We start from the raw sequence: 15,398 nt of genomic DNA, 5'->3' as shown, positions 1-15,398 counted from the left end.
TATTGGCCTACTGTTTTCTTTTTTTGTTGTATCTTTGTTTTGGTATCAGGTTGATGCTGGCCTCATAGAATGACTTTGGGAGAATGGCCTCTGTTTCAATTTTTTGGAATAATTTGAAGAGAATTGGTATTAATTCCTCTTTAAAGGTTTGGTAGAATTCAGCAGTGAAGCCATCCAGTCCTGGGCTTTTCTTTGTTGGGAGACTGCTGATTACTTCTTCAATCTCATTGCTTGTTATTGGTCTGTTCAGGTTTTCTATTTCCTCTTGGTTCAGTGTTGGCAGTTTGGATGTGTCCAGAAATTTATCCACTTCCCCCAGGTTTTCAAATTTGTTGGTGTATAGTCATTTATAATAGTCTCTAATGATTTCTTGTATTTCTGTTGTATCAGTTGTAGTGTTTCCTTTTTCATTTCTAATTTTTGTTATTTGGGTATTCTCTCTTGGTTCTTTTTTGTTGTTGTTGTTGTTGTTGTTGTTGTTGTTGTTGTTGTTGTTGTTGTTGTTGTTGTTAGCCCAGTAAATGGTTTGTCTATTTTGCTTATCTTCTCAAAAAACAAACTTTTTGTTTCATTGATCTTTTGTAACTTTTTATAGGTTTCTATTTCATTTAGTTCTGCTCTGATCTTGATTATTTCTTTCCATCTACTAATTTTAGAATTCGATTGTGCTTTGTTTTTCTAGTTCTTTGAGATGTAGTGTTAGGTTGTTTATTTGAAATCTTTCTATTCTTTTGATGTAAGTATCTATAGCAATAAAGTTCCCTCTTAGTACTGCTTTTGCAGCATCCCACAGATTTTGGTATGATGTGTCTTTATTTTCATTAGTTTTGAGAGATTTTTTGATTTCCTGTTTAATTTCTTCTTGGACCCACAGGTCATTCAGGAGCCAGTTGTTTAGTTTTCATGAATTTGTATACTTTCCAGAGTTTTACTTGTTATTTATTTCTAGCTTTAATTCATTGTGGTCTGAGAAGATACTTGAAATTATTTCAGTTTTTTAAAATTTGTTGAGGCTTGATTTGTGACTTGACATGTGGTCTATCCTGGAGAGTGTTCCTTGTGCAGGTCAAAAGAATGTATATTCTATGGTTGTTGGATGAAATGTTCTGCCATGTCCAATTGATCTAAAGTGTGGTTTAAATCCTATGTTTCTCTGTTGGTATGTTGCTTAGATGATCTGTCCAATGTTGAGAGAAGGGCATTCAGGTCCCCAATTATTATCTTATTTGGGTCTATCTCTTTCTTCAGGTCTAATAGTGTTGGCTTTATATATCTGGCTGTGCTGATGTTGGGTGCATATATATTTGTGATTGCTATGTCTTCTTGCTGAATAGATCTTTTTCTTATTATCTTTGTTTCTTTTTGTAGTTTTTGGTTTAAAGTCTATTTTATCTGATATAAGAATAGCTAGTCCTTCTTGTTTTTGATTACCATTTGTGTGAGATATCTTTTTCTATCCCTTCACTCTTAAGTTTGTGTGTGTCCTTACAGGTGTGAGTTTCTTGTAGACAACATGTAGTTGGGTCTAGCTTTTTAATCCATCAGCCAGTCTGTGTCTTTTGAGTGGGGAATTTAATCCATTTACATTTAGGGTTGTTACTGAAAGGTATCGTCTTACATCTGGCATTTTGTAGACTTTCACCTGGATATTTTAAATATCTTTTGTTTTTTCTTTCCCTTTTATTGTTTTTATTTGACATTTGTTGGTTTGGGGAGGTTGTAAGATACAGTTTCTTTCTCTTTCTTGTTTGCATTTTTGTTCTACCAGTGGGTTTTGTTCTTTCTTGTGCATTCATAGAAGTGATTATCGTTTTTTGGATTCTAGATGCAGGACTCCCTTGAGGATTTCTTGTAGGTCTCATCATGTGGTGGTGAACACTTGTAGTTTTTGTTTATATGGTAAATACACTATTTCTCCCTCATTTCTGAAGGATAACCTTGCTGGGTATAGTATTCTTGGCTGGCAATTTTTTTCTTTTAGTATTTTGAATACATTATCCCATTCTCTTCTGGACTGTAGAGTTTCTGTTGAGAATTCTGCTGTTAGTCTGATGAGAACTCCCTTACAGGTGACTTGATGCTTTTCTCTTGCTGTTTTTAGGATTCTTTGTTTTTGAGTTTTGCCAGTTTGACTATAATGTACCTCAGAGAGGAGTTTTTCGGATTGAATCTGTTTGGTGATCTTTTAGCCTCCTGAATCTGAAGGTCCATGTCTTTCCCTACACCTGGGAAGTTTTCTGCTGTTATTTCATTGAATATGTCCTCAATGCCTTTTTTCTCTTCCTCCCCTTCAGGAATACCCATGATTCGGATGTTTGTGCACTTAAGGTTTTCTGCTGTCTCTTTCAGACTTTTTTCATTTTTTAAAATTGTTTTTTCTTTCTTTCTTTTTTTTTTTTTTTTGTCCACCTGAATTATTTCAAAGAGACTGTCTTCAAGATCAGAAATTATTTTTCCCACCTGCTCTAGCCTGCTTCTTAAGCTCTCAGTTGTGTTTTTTATTTCATCGAATGATTCCTTCAGTTCCATGAGTTCTGCTACATTCTTTTTTAAAGTATTAATCTCTTTGTAAATTTCCTCCTTAATATCCTGAATAGTTTTCTTAGTTCATTTGTCATCTAACTGCATCTTCCTGTATCTCATTGAGTTTCAAGATTTTTACTTGAAATTCCTTTTCAGTCATTTCAAAGGTTTCTTGCTGTATCAGATCTGGTACTTGAGAGTTACTGTATTTTTTTGGTGGACTCATATTTTCTTGTTTTTTTTTTTTTTTTTGTATTTCTAGTATCTCTACATTGATGTCTGGTCATCTGGTATAGCAGTTACTTCTATTACTGTCCTTCCCTGGACTCCACCAGTGACCCTCTTTGTGTCAATGCAGTTGAGTGGTAAGCAGTCACCTGCACAGTGGCAGTGGCTGCTGTGGCTGCTGTGGCTGCTGCTGTAGTAGCAGGCCACCCTTGCAGTGATGGTGTTTGTGGAGGTGGCTTTGTCAGGCTGCCTGCATGGCAGCAGCGGCTCCAGTAGTGGCAGGTTGCTTTTACAATGATGGTGACTGCCTAGTGGCACCAGTGATGGCATCAGTGATGGCAGCAACTTCAGCAGTGGTAGTGTAGCAGTGGCCCACACAGCTACAGTATTGCAGTGGCAGTGGGGTTATGTCTCACTGGCAGCAATGGAAGCAGCAGCTGCAATTGTCTCCCTGGCATTTGTGGTGTCCTTGGCTGTGTTCTTGGTGAAACAGCACTGGTGGCTGCAGCCGTCTCCTTCACATCTGCAGTGTCATTGGTGGCTGCAGGGTTAACTCACAGTTGCAGCAATGGCAGCGGTGGTTGCAGCCACTTCCCTCACATCTGCAGAGTCCATGGCTACAGTGACGGGCCATGTGCAGGATTGCTGCTCTGTGGGAAGCTGCTCTGTGATGGGCAACAGTTTTGGGACTGGACAATGGCTCTGGTGACTGTGGCAGTGGTGGTGGTAGTGGTGGGCCCATTTTGATTTTCTTCTGTGAGAGGAACATGCCCTGGGCAGCTGTAGTCTGCCATCTTCCTGGAAATCCTGAAATTTTCCTCTTTATTTCTACTTAGGTCTTGTCTTATAACCTACCATGTCTGATAGAAGTATAGCCTACCAGATTTTTTGTGGGTACTGTTTGGATTGTGTGCCTCTTTCTTCTCTTTACTTTTAAGCTTTCTGCATCCTTATAGTCAATACGTCTCCTGTAAGCAGCATATGGTTGAGTTTTAGATTACATGCAATCTGACAGTCTTTGTATTTTAATTAGGGTATTTTTTTCTTTACATTTAATGGGATTACTGATACATTTGGATTTAAATCTTACCATATTCTCTTTTGTTTTATATTTATCTCACTTCTTCTATTTTTTTCTCTCATTTCTGCCTTCTTTGAATTATTTATTTTTATTATTTCCTTTTCTCCTCTATTCAGTTCTTAGTTTTACATTCTTTTACTATTTTTATTGGATACCCTAGAGCAGCAATTCTTTTTTTCAATTATTAATTTTTTTTTTTTAAAGATGACCAATATGGGGATCTTAACCCTTGACTTGGTATTTTCAGCACCACACTCTCCCAAGTGAGCCATGGGCTGGCCCTTCAATTATTAATTTTTAATTGACAAATAAAAGTTATATATATTTATGGTGTACAACATGATGTTTTGAAATATGTATGCATTGTGGAATGGCTATATCCTGGTAATTAACATATGCATTATCTACCATATTTATTGTCACATATACAATATATTGTGTGGTTTTTTGTTTGTGTTTTTTTTTTTTGGTGGCTGACTGGTATGGGGATCCAAACCCTTGACCTTGGTGTTATAAGGCCACACTCTAACCAACTGAGCTAACTGGCCAGCCCAATACATTGTTATTAACTATATTCACCATGTCTTACAATAGATCTCTTAAACTTATTCCTTCTGTCTAAGTGAAATTTTTTATCCCCAATTGCCCCTGCCCCCCTATAGCAGCAACTCTTAAGCCTTTTGGTCACAGAAACCCTTTATACTCTCAAAAATTATTGAGAGCACAACTGTATATCTACACATAAAAGAATGAAGCTGGACCCTTATCTCATACTGCATACAAAATTTAACTCAAAATGTATCAAACACCTGAATTTAAGAGCTAAATCTATAAAACTCTTAGAAGAAATCATAGGGTAAATTTTCTTGAAATTGGAAAAATTTCTTTTAAATATGACACCAAGGGCTAGCTGGTTAGCTCAGCTGGTGAGAGCATGGTTCTGATAACACCAGGCCCCAGGTTTCAATCCCTGTACTGGCCAGCTGCCAAAAAAAAAAAAAAAAAAAAAACACCAAAAGTTCAAGCAACAAAAGAAAAAAATAGATAAATCGAACTTCATCAAAATTTAAAAATTTTATGCATCATAGGGCATTATCAAGAAAGTGAAAAGACAATCCACAAAATGTGAAAAAAAAATTGTAAATTATATATTTGATGGCGTTGACTAGTTAGCTTAGTTGGTTAGACCATGGTGTTATAACACTGAGGTCAAGGGTTCAGATCCCTGTACCAGCTAGACACACAGTATCTAGTATCCAGAATACTAAAAAGAGCTCTTACAACTTAACACCAAAAAGACAAGCAATGGGCTTCAGTAGACATTTCTCCAAAAAGATATATAAGTGGCTAACAAGCACATGAAAAGATGTTCAACATCATTAGTCATTAGGGAAATGCAAATCAAAACCACAATGAGATACCACCTTACACACATTACAATGGTCATATTAATAATTTAAAAAAGGAAAATAATAAGTGTTGGCAAGAATGTGGAAAAATGGGAACCCTCATACCTTTTTGGTGGGAATGTAAAATGGTGCAGCCAATGTGGGAAACAGTTTCATAGTTCCTCAAATAATTAAACATAGAATTGCCATATGACCAGCAGTTTCACTCCTTCACTCCTAGTATATAACCAAAAGAATTGAAAATTGTTGTTCAAACAAAAACTTGCACACAAATGTTCATACTAGCCCTAGTCACAATATCCAGAAGAGGGAAACAACCCAGATGTTTATCAACAGATAATGGATAAAGAAAATGTGTTATATTCATACAATGGAATATTATACAGCCATATAAAGGATTTGTAATAACATGGATGAACCTGGAAAACATCACGCTAAGTGAAAGAAGCAAGACACAGAAGGCAACATATTACATGTTTCCATTTATGTGAGATATCCAGAATAAGCAACCCTATAGAAATAGAAAGCAGATTAGTGGTTGCTAAGGTCAAGAGGGAAGAGGGAAATGAGGAGTGATTGCTTTATAGGTATGAAGTTTCCGTTTTGGATAATGAAAGAGTTTGGGAACTATACAGTGGTAATGGTTGGACAACATTATGAATGTTCTTAATGCCACTGAATTTGTACACTTAAAATGGCTACAATGGTAAATTTTATCTTTTATCTATTTTACCACAATTTTTTAAATTATTGAGGGCCCCAAAGAGTCTGTGTTTATGTGCGTTGTATCTAACAATGTTTACCATATTAGAAATTAAAATGGAGAATTAAAAAATATGTAGACATTAATTCATCCTGAAATAATAATAGTTAAACCATTACAAATAATATATTTTTTATTTTTTTGATTTTTTATTTGCTTATTTTTATTTTATTTTATTATTATTATTTTTTAATGATGACTGGTAAGGGGATCTTGTCCCTTGGCTTGGTGTTATCAGCACCACACTCTCCCAAGTGAGCAACTGGCCATCCCTATATAGGGATCCAAACCCGTGGCCTTGGTGTTATCAGCACCGCACTCTCCCGAGTGAGCCACGGGCCAGCCCTCTATTTGCTCATTTTTAGAAGAACAGAAATAAGAATGGGATTGTTTTACATTTTTTCCTTTCACTTTCATGTCTGCCTTATAAAAGACAGTTTGATTCTCATAACAATTTCTGCATTCTATCTGTTCCTTTATGATGTTTAAGTATGTGAAGAAAGTTTAGCCTTACACAGATATGTAGTTGGAAAACAGGAGTATTTTAATAGCCTTTTCAGATAATTGTGGATTTTTTAAATATAAAACTCAACAAGTTATAGTTTCTTAAAGACTAGTTACAATGTGGACTCTGAAACCAAATTAATAAAATTTTTGTATTCTTTTTGTACATTAAAATCTATTGTTCTATTTTACACTTAAAATGGGTTTTTTGCTGTGCAAAATTTTCTAACATTATGCATTGGTTATTTGGAAAATTGTAGGTCACTAAGTTATTTTTTGTTCATGTGCTTGCTTTTGGTTTTGGCTGATCTGTACAGGGATCGAACCCTGTACCTTGATGTTATCAGCACCATGCTCTAACCAGCCTGCATTACTAAGTTATAAAGATTGTTGACATATTTCATCATACAGTATCAAAAAATCATGTCTGTTAATATCACTATCATTTTCATCAGAGAAGTCTTATTTGGAGCTAAGTTCATAATAATGAATAAATACAGTTTTCTAAAATTCTAATTTTCACTTGACAGTATGCATAGCCATAGTTTTTGGTCATTCGTTCAAGTCAATTGGCTCCCTACAATTTGGCTCAACAGTCTCAGTCTCATGGAAATAATTCTCCTTCCAATGGTTTTGGGTGAGTAACCTGAAATCATGAAGTCATCTGCTTCTCAATTGAATTGATCCTAGAAATCCTAAATCTTGGGTACCTCGTTTCTTTCCTTCCTCTGAGTCTCTCAGGCTGTCTTTCTTGGATGTTTCTTCCAGATGACCCTATCATTGGCCTGCAGCTTACAGCAAAGGTCCTCAGAGAGGACAGCAGAGACCATCTGATGACATTCAGAATGATTTAGATTACAGTGTCTGACAATATCAGAATGTCTTTTTATAAAGACATTTATTAGTTATGGTCATTCCATTTAGGTGAGTGCAGTTGTTTACATTCTTATTCTCCCAACATTTAGTGGAAGTAGCTCATATGACCAGTAAAGTCATGAAAGGAAATGTGGAAAGCTCAGATTAATTAGGCTTTCAATGAGAAAATAAACCTAAGTCTTGGACAAATGAATGTGATGCTAACAGTATTTTCCACACTGCAATAAAATTAGAAGATGATAAAGAGCTGTCTGCTAAGCTAAACTAAAATTATCATCAGTCTGTGTTAGTTTCAGCTGCCATAACAAAATACCACAGACTGGCTGGTTTAAAAAACAGAAATTTATTTTTCAGTTCTGGAGGCTGGAAGTTCCAGGTCAAGGTCCTGCAGGTTTGGTTTCTAGTGAGCGCTCTCTTCCTGGCTTGCAGACAACTATTTTGTCCTCACATGGACTTTCCTCTGAGCACATGCGGAGAGGGAAAGAGACAGCTCTCTGGTGTCTCTTCTTGTAAGCACACTAATCTTAACAGGTAAGGGTCTCACCATTATGACCTCATTTAACCTTAATTACTTACTCACTCCAGTATATAGAAATATAGTCACACTGGGGGTTAGGGCTTCAACATATGAAAGATTTACTTTGATGCACCTCACTTATTTTTATTTATTTATTTATTTGTGGCAGCTGGCCTGTACAGGGATCTGAATCCTTGACTATGGTGTTATAACACCACATTCTAACCAACTGAGCTAACCGGCCACCTGAACTCAATTCTTATAGTATTCTTCCATATTTATATGTCAAACAGTAAAAACTGTAAGTTGTGTTTAAAAGCTTTAATGCTGAAGTTCTCTTAGCATTTTTCCAGCTATGTGCTAGCCTGACATCAATCTGAATTTTTTACTTCTTATAATCTAGCAACCAGACATTCATTTAATTCAAAACTAAGCATTTTTGGGCCGGATCCTATATAGGAATGGCCGGTGCGCTCACTGGCTGAGTGCCGGTCACGAAATAGACAAAAAAAAAAAAAAAAAACTAAGCATTTTTTCCCTCTGAGTTTTACCTTCAACAGATGTCTAAAATTTTTCTAAAGGGCCAGCACATTTAGAGCATAATTTTTTCTTCTCTAGGAATTTTTGAGTTCTATTATTTTTAGATTTATAGAAGTGTTTACTCTGTGTTGTAACACCAAGGTCAAGGGTTCAGATCCCTGTACCATCCACTCACACAACACACACACACACAAAAAGTTTGCCTTGAATTGAACATGCCCCCAAAACTTAATCCCCACTGTAACTGGTGAAAAGTGGGGCCTTGAAGAAGTGATTAGATTGTGAGGACCCTGCCATAGTGAATGGATGGATCCATTTGATGGTGTAATGGCAGTTGTGGGCACGGTTCTGAGGGCTATAAAAAGAGAGCCCATGAGGAGCTCTCTCTCTGCTCTGCCATTCTGCCATGTGAGATCCCTGCATCACTGTCACTACCAACAAGGCCTTGACCAGATGCGTTCCTTGGACTTTGGACTTCCCAGCCTCTGAAACTGTAAGCTATAAATTTCATTTTCTTTATATATTAAACAGTTCCAGGTATAAATACAAAGTGCTTACTATAAACTACTAGTTTACTAGTTTATAGAAACTAGTCAAAATAGATCCTTCTTTTCATTTGAGACATTATATTTTCCTCATGTGACAAGACTCCAGACATGGCTCTTTGCTCCAAAGGAAACTATCCTTGTATCTATGAGCTCATCTCACTCCTCTTGCAATGTCTTTTTCATCCCAGTGGCCATGTCTACCAATGAAGAATCTTGCTCTGCCCATGGCAAAGATGTTTTTATCCCTTTCTTTTTGCAATGCATGCAGAATGTGGGTCTAGGTGGGTGATCCAATTGGTGATAATACAAACTATCGTGGGCAGGGGCCGAGCTGCAACCACAGGCACCTTTCCAACTTTCCCCTTCATGCCTCTCTGGAGGCCCTGCTTGGCTTCAATCATTGCCCTGGCCAGTGAATGGGGACGTCCCAATCATTCATAATGGTGGCCATTCCACCCCACATAGCATCCCCAGCCTTTGTCACCCTCCCCCTCTTCTCTCTGGGTCCTCTTTATGTCCCTATTCTATGATTTTGATAGACCAAGGTAAAAATTTTATGATAAAAGACAGTAATTGTAGGAGAAAAGAATGAAGAAAACCAACACATGGTGATTAGAGCCCATATGCAACACAACCAAAAAGTCAGGAGATCAGGAGACAGGGTCAGTAATTAGCTGCCGATGGCAAGTGACAACCATGGCTCCTCCAACCGGGACAAGGCAAAAAACAATGCTAGCAACCCCTTCATTGTACCTGGGTGTCTTACATTCTAGATAGCTCGTAATTCATTCCATAGGTAGCTATTTAAGAGTCAAGCTCTTCTATTACATAACAGATTTTCTTAATTATGTATATGTGTTCTGTCTTTGATTTTCTTGCCTATCCTTGGCCATTGGTCCAGTGGTGGCCCAGCACTTCTTATCAAGAAGTCCAATGGCATAGACAACCTTGGACTTCTTGATAAATTACACTAGAGTTCTTGACACTGTTCAAGGGTCTATATCCCGAGAGCCACTACCTGCCTATACCACTCTTAGACTCAGGCAAGAAAGGCTACAGTCTGGGCTGATCTAAAGCACACCCTTCAGTGTGAATAGACACTTATCTATAATATGGGTAAGTTTTGTTTTGCCTATAATAGATGTTTATGAAAACAAACAAACAAAAAATAAAGCACTCCCTTCACCACCATCACCATGGGACCCCCCTCTGGCCATGCCTCTCCCATAAAGTGATTGGTCAGAGGAGCCTAGGGGCTTGCCCAGCTGGAGCCCACATTGCCTCCTCCTAGACCAATGCTGCTCAAAGTGTGGCCCTAGGACTACTGCCAGTCAACAAACTGCTTGTTACTGGTCCACAAAGAGCTAAGTACAGAAATTGAAAGCAAGCATTTAGAAATTTTTATCACAGTTTGACTTTGCTGCAACATCCAAGCTCCTGATCATTTTCCAGGAACTTGTTTTCATTGTATTTTACAAAAGCATCAGCCCATCACAGATTGGAAATTTTAAAACCTGGGTATTAAAAACAACAATAATAACAAAAACCTTTCATTTATTTTTTTTTTAAAAACTTTCATTTATAAAAAAATTTTTAAAATAAAAATAAAATCTGGTCATTCATCTGAAGCACTGTTCTAGACTGGCATTTTCTGTCCAAATAGCGCAGATTCCATTTCCAGGGCCTATGCAGCCTTCTGCCTCAGGTATCCTCCCGCAAGCAGACCCCTCTGCCCAGTGTGCACACCTGGCCCCAACAGCTGTTTGCAGGGGTGCAGAGGAGCTTGGACTTGTGAGTTGGAGAGTCCTCTTGTGTGCACACAGGGCTCCTCAGTGCAGAAAGAGGGCAGGCTGAGGGCCAGGAAGCCAAAGGTGCCAGTTCTAAATTCAAACCTGGCCTTCCAAGCTGTTATCTTGGAAGATATATCTGTCAAGGTAGGAGGACAGAACATAATTTAACATTCTGTTAGCCTGGTCTCATAACTCCTCCATACTCAGACATGTGGTATGTGGGCCTCCATTGGTTCCTTGCCCTGAGTCCCATACACCCTCCGGGCAAACCTGCCTAAGACACCCCTGGATGGGCACTTGAGGAGACTATTAAACCGAATGCACTTTGTAAAAGCACATGAGCGTTTTACTGCATAGCTTTCATGGGATTTTCAAAGGAGAAGCTGATCCAAAAACGATTTAAGAACCACTGGCCGAGATGTTGCAGAAAATCTGACGGGGCCAGTTGGGCTGTTCCACTCCGCTAGTTCCAAAGACGGGCTCGAAGACTGTCTCTTTCTCTTCTTGGCGTGAGGGTAGACTAGAGAACAGCGATCATCTGGGGCTGCTCAGGAGGTCTTCCATATTCCTCCGGTATCCTTTGTATCTCCCCAGAACAGACTTTCTGCGTTTCTAGGAGTCCCTTCGCCTCCGGTGGAGAACCAGCTCCCAGGCCCAAGCTCCCGCGTTTCTCCGCAAGCCCCGGCGGCTGTCCAGGTGCGGTAGAAGCCGCTCCCCAGCGTGGGCAGCCGCCTGCCTTCCTCCCGCGCCGCGGGCAGCGCGTAACCCAGGCGCGCCCCGCCCACGAGCGGCCCTGCTCGCCGGGAGCGGGTCCCTACCCCGGAGCCCACGCACGGCAGCCCCGCGCAGAGGGGTTTGGGGCGCCGAGGGGTCAGGTGCGGCGGGGGACTGGGAGTAGGGGCGCCCCACACCGCGCACTGTGGAGCTGCGAGCAGGACAAAGATAGTGGCTTGCGCGGGGCAAGTGGGGAGTGGGACATGGTCCTTTCCTTCCATCTGTCGCCCCCTTCCTCACCTCCTGCAGTCCCCTGAATAAACCTCGGCGTCCTTTCCTCCTTGCCCCAATACTCAGGCCCACACAAGTCCCTGCTGGGGCCTGGAAGACAGAGACTGGGGCCCTGCCAAGGAGGCTCATGCCTCCCTGGCTGGCGTGCTGCAGTGGCAGGATGGAAGGTTTCTGCAGAATCTTCAGCCCCGGCAGTATGTCCTAGCCTAGGGGGACTCTCTCATTCTGTCCAAAAATACTCATTTCTTTAGAGGAGGTACCCCATCACGATTTTGGTGGTTTTGTTTTTGTTTTTAGTAAACTCTGGGTCCTGAGAAATGTTTGGGAAAGACTTCCCTCTCTCAGCCCAGTAAGGTGAAGGCTATACCCTCCCCAGCTGGGTGGAGGTCTGGGCAGCTCCCGGCAACTCACTGAGAACTGGAGAGTTTCCAGGAAGTGCTGGAAGGGTCAGACCAGGAGGTCAATATCTCCCACTGGAGTCAGAACACAGTCATTCAAGATAGGACACTGAAGCCCCAGAGGAGACTCTGCACTGAAGCTCAGAACAGACCACATCTACTTTACTGGACATAGTCAGGGCCACCCCTACCTCCCCCTCCCCTGACCTGAGGATGCAACTCTCCAAACCCAAACTCTCCCCCACACAGTGGTAAAAACATGGGTGCAGCCTTCCCGACTTTGTTCTGAGAACAGAGATAAGAGGGACAATTTGGCTCCTCCTGTCAGCCCCAGGGCTCCCATGGTTAGTGCGAGAATCTCCCAATGGCTTGCTTTCTTCAAAGTGCAGACCACAGTTTATTGTCCTGGGTCTTTATCAGTGACTCCCTCTCTTGTGCACTAGGGAGTGGCAACCATGGGATGCTGCGGCAGCCTGCCTGTCTCACCTGAGTGCTCTGGTCTCTCCATTTTCTCTTGCAGGACCAAGGAAGGTGGTGTCATTGAACCTTTCTGGCAGAAGGATTTCTTTGTGTTTTGAATCCCAACCTAAATGGCCCCTCTTTGGAGGCAGAAATACAGCTTTCAGGACCCTGCCCATGTCACAATCACTGGGAAATAGTGGCTCAGGACATTGCAGTTTAATCGTTTCATGCTCCACATCAAGGAAGATAAAATATATGATGTAGAGTGTGGCAGCCCCAGAGCAGATGCTGGTGGGGTTTACTTCAGGACTGTTGTGTCCGACTTTGGTGACTGGGGAGACACGAGCAGGGAAGGACTTCCAAGGAAGGAGACAGAAGGACCATCCAGAGAGGCAGCAGTGAGACCCAGAGAAAGTGTAAAAAAAGCCAACAGAGGGCAGTTTCAAGGAGAAAGTGGCCAAAAAAGACAAATGACTAAGAGACAGCAAATAAGATTCTGGCTGGTTAGCTCAATTGGTTAGAGTATGGTGCTGATAACTCCAAGGTCTAGGGTTCAATCTCTGTACTGGCCAGCTGCCCCCAAAAAGGAGATTGCAAGTAAAGATCAGACCTGGAAATGTCTGCTGGACTTGGCCACATGAAGGTTAAAGATGATTTTAGTGAAAGCATTTCAGGAGCGGGTGAAGGAGAAGCCAGAAGGCAGGGAATGGCGAAGGTAAGGAAGAGACTTCTTCCAAGACACATTGACTAATGAAGAGATGGACACAGATCACAACCTAGTTTATGGGGGGGGGATGAGTGAGAAAGGAAACCTGAGCATACTTATTTAGTGAAGGGAAGGATCAAGGGAGAGGAAAATGAAGGTCAGGTAAAGACGGACAATGGATGGAAGATGATGGAAGGTGCTGATGGGAGGAGGGAGGAGCCAGAACCTCACCAGGCGTGGGAAGAGGCATGGGCTGTGTCTGTGTGCAGTGAAATTTGTAGGTGAGAGGGAAAGCTGAAGGAGTTATTTTCCTCTGTGAAGTAGGAGGCAGACCCATTTGCTGAGGGTATGGTGGGAGGTGGTGGGAAGGAGCTGAGGCACGAGACGAAAGTTAGGAATAACCAGGGAGGCGGAGGAGAACGGCAGTAACTAGGGAGGCCCAGCATCGCCTGGGTGCTGACGCCTGCAGAGCGGGAGCCCATGAACGTGTAGCTCTCTACCCTCCACGGCTGTGTGGCTCCCCGTTAACGTTCCACAGCTCACCATGAGAGAAGTTGGGGAGATCCAGTGTTGGAGTGTTGCTGGGCAGGGCCGTGAGGGTCAGACCACAGGCTTTGTGCTGGATGGGAAAGCAGCAAGGGCTCGTGAAAGGAAGTGATGACCAGGAGAAGAGAGGAGGTCACTAGGAGTATGTGCTGGGAGAACATGTGGAAGGTGGAAGGGCCCAAGAACGTGGACGGTCAAATACTGGATTGTGAAATTCCAGGGGTGGAGCTACTCCTAATGGCAGTGGGGTGCCCATGGCATGTGCTGCTTTGGTGGAGTGGAGGTGAATGCCCTTAAAATGAGGAGGCCGAGGAGGAACGAAGCTAGGATGTCAGACAGACTCATCCTCACAGTTGGGGAAGACACTAGGACGATGGTGGGACTAGGGAAAAGAGACAATCAGGCAGGTGCCCAAGTCCTCAGCAAGCACAGGGAAAGAAGTAGGAGATCAAAGGATCCTGCTGCCAGGAGGGGAAAAAATGGGAAAGCTGAGTGGCAGGAGACTCAAAGGAGGTTTATACAAAAATGGAAGGAAAAATGTCTGCAAGTAGCAATGAGAGTAAAAATAATGCTGGCCCTGCCCCTCAAATATATCTAATAGGATCCTGGGTGAGAGGAAGACCCCGCATCAGTGAGGAGCAGGGGGAGCACTTTCTCAGTGGTTGAGTTGTATGTATCTTGTGCATCCTCTGAAACCTCTGTCAGTCGGAAGTGGGGGAAAGTGGGAGCAGGAAGCACAGGCAGTGCTGCGACCTATCATGGGTGGGGTGGGGGGCATCAGCTTTTTGGTGGATGACAAAGTTAGGGTCCTAACCAGCCTCAAGGGATTAAGGCCTGTCTCTGTGTCCTGGGAGTGGGGAGGCTGAGGCCGGCTGTCACTTGCTGCTTAAAGCTCAGGGATCCAGACAGAGCCTGGAGATAGGCTGGTTTGTACTGGACAGGCTGTCCCTGTGGGGAGGCAGGGATCAGGTTGTGTTCCTGGCAGGTCTGTGGCACCATCCCTGCCCTGAACTATTTCTCCTTGAGAAGCTGATCTTATCTTTATGTCTTCCCTCTGAGCTTAGTACCTACTGGGAACTCTGTTTTTGAGAAGAAGAGGAGGAAAAAGGATCGTCCCATGACAGAATGACAGAAAAGACTGGTTAGAGGAAGAAACCAGCCTGGGGGCAGGGTTGGGTTTTGTTGATGTTGGCCATTGGCCAATTGTCTTCAGTCCAGCACTAACCCCTCGCCCTAGCTTTCCTGGGACCCTGGCCCTCACCCCACTCTCCCTTCAAGGGAGGAAAGCTCGCCTTATCCACTAAGTTCCAGCAGAGACTTGGTATATATTTAGGCTCCTTGATACTCACTTAAAAAACCAGGAGGATGTGAGGCTATGAGGCCAGTGCCATTGGAAAAGGCATGGAGGAACAGGGGAGTCAAAACATAAATAAATAAATAAAACTTAAAATATTTACCTGGTACCTTCCCTATACATACCCAGCCATCTGGCATGTGTCAGG

The sequence above is a fragment of the Cynocephalus volans genome, chromosome 8 (genome assembly GCF_027409185.1).
Source record: "Cynocephalus volans isolate mCynVol1 chromosome 8, mCynVol1.pri, whole genome shotgun sequence".
Classification (NCBI taxonomy): Eukaryota; Metazoa; Chordata; class Mammalia; order Dermoptera; family Cynocephalidae; genus Cynocephalus; species Cynocephalus volans.
The sequence above is the reverse complement of the archived record's forward strand: the minus strand, read 5'-3'. Positions refer to the sequence as shown.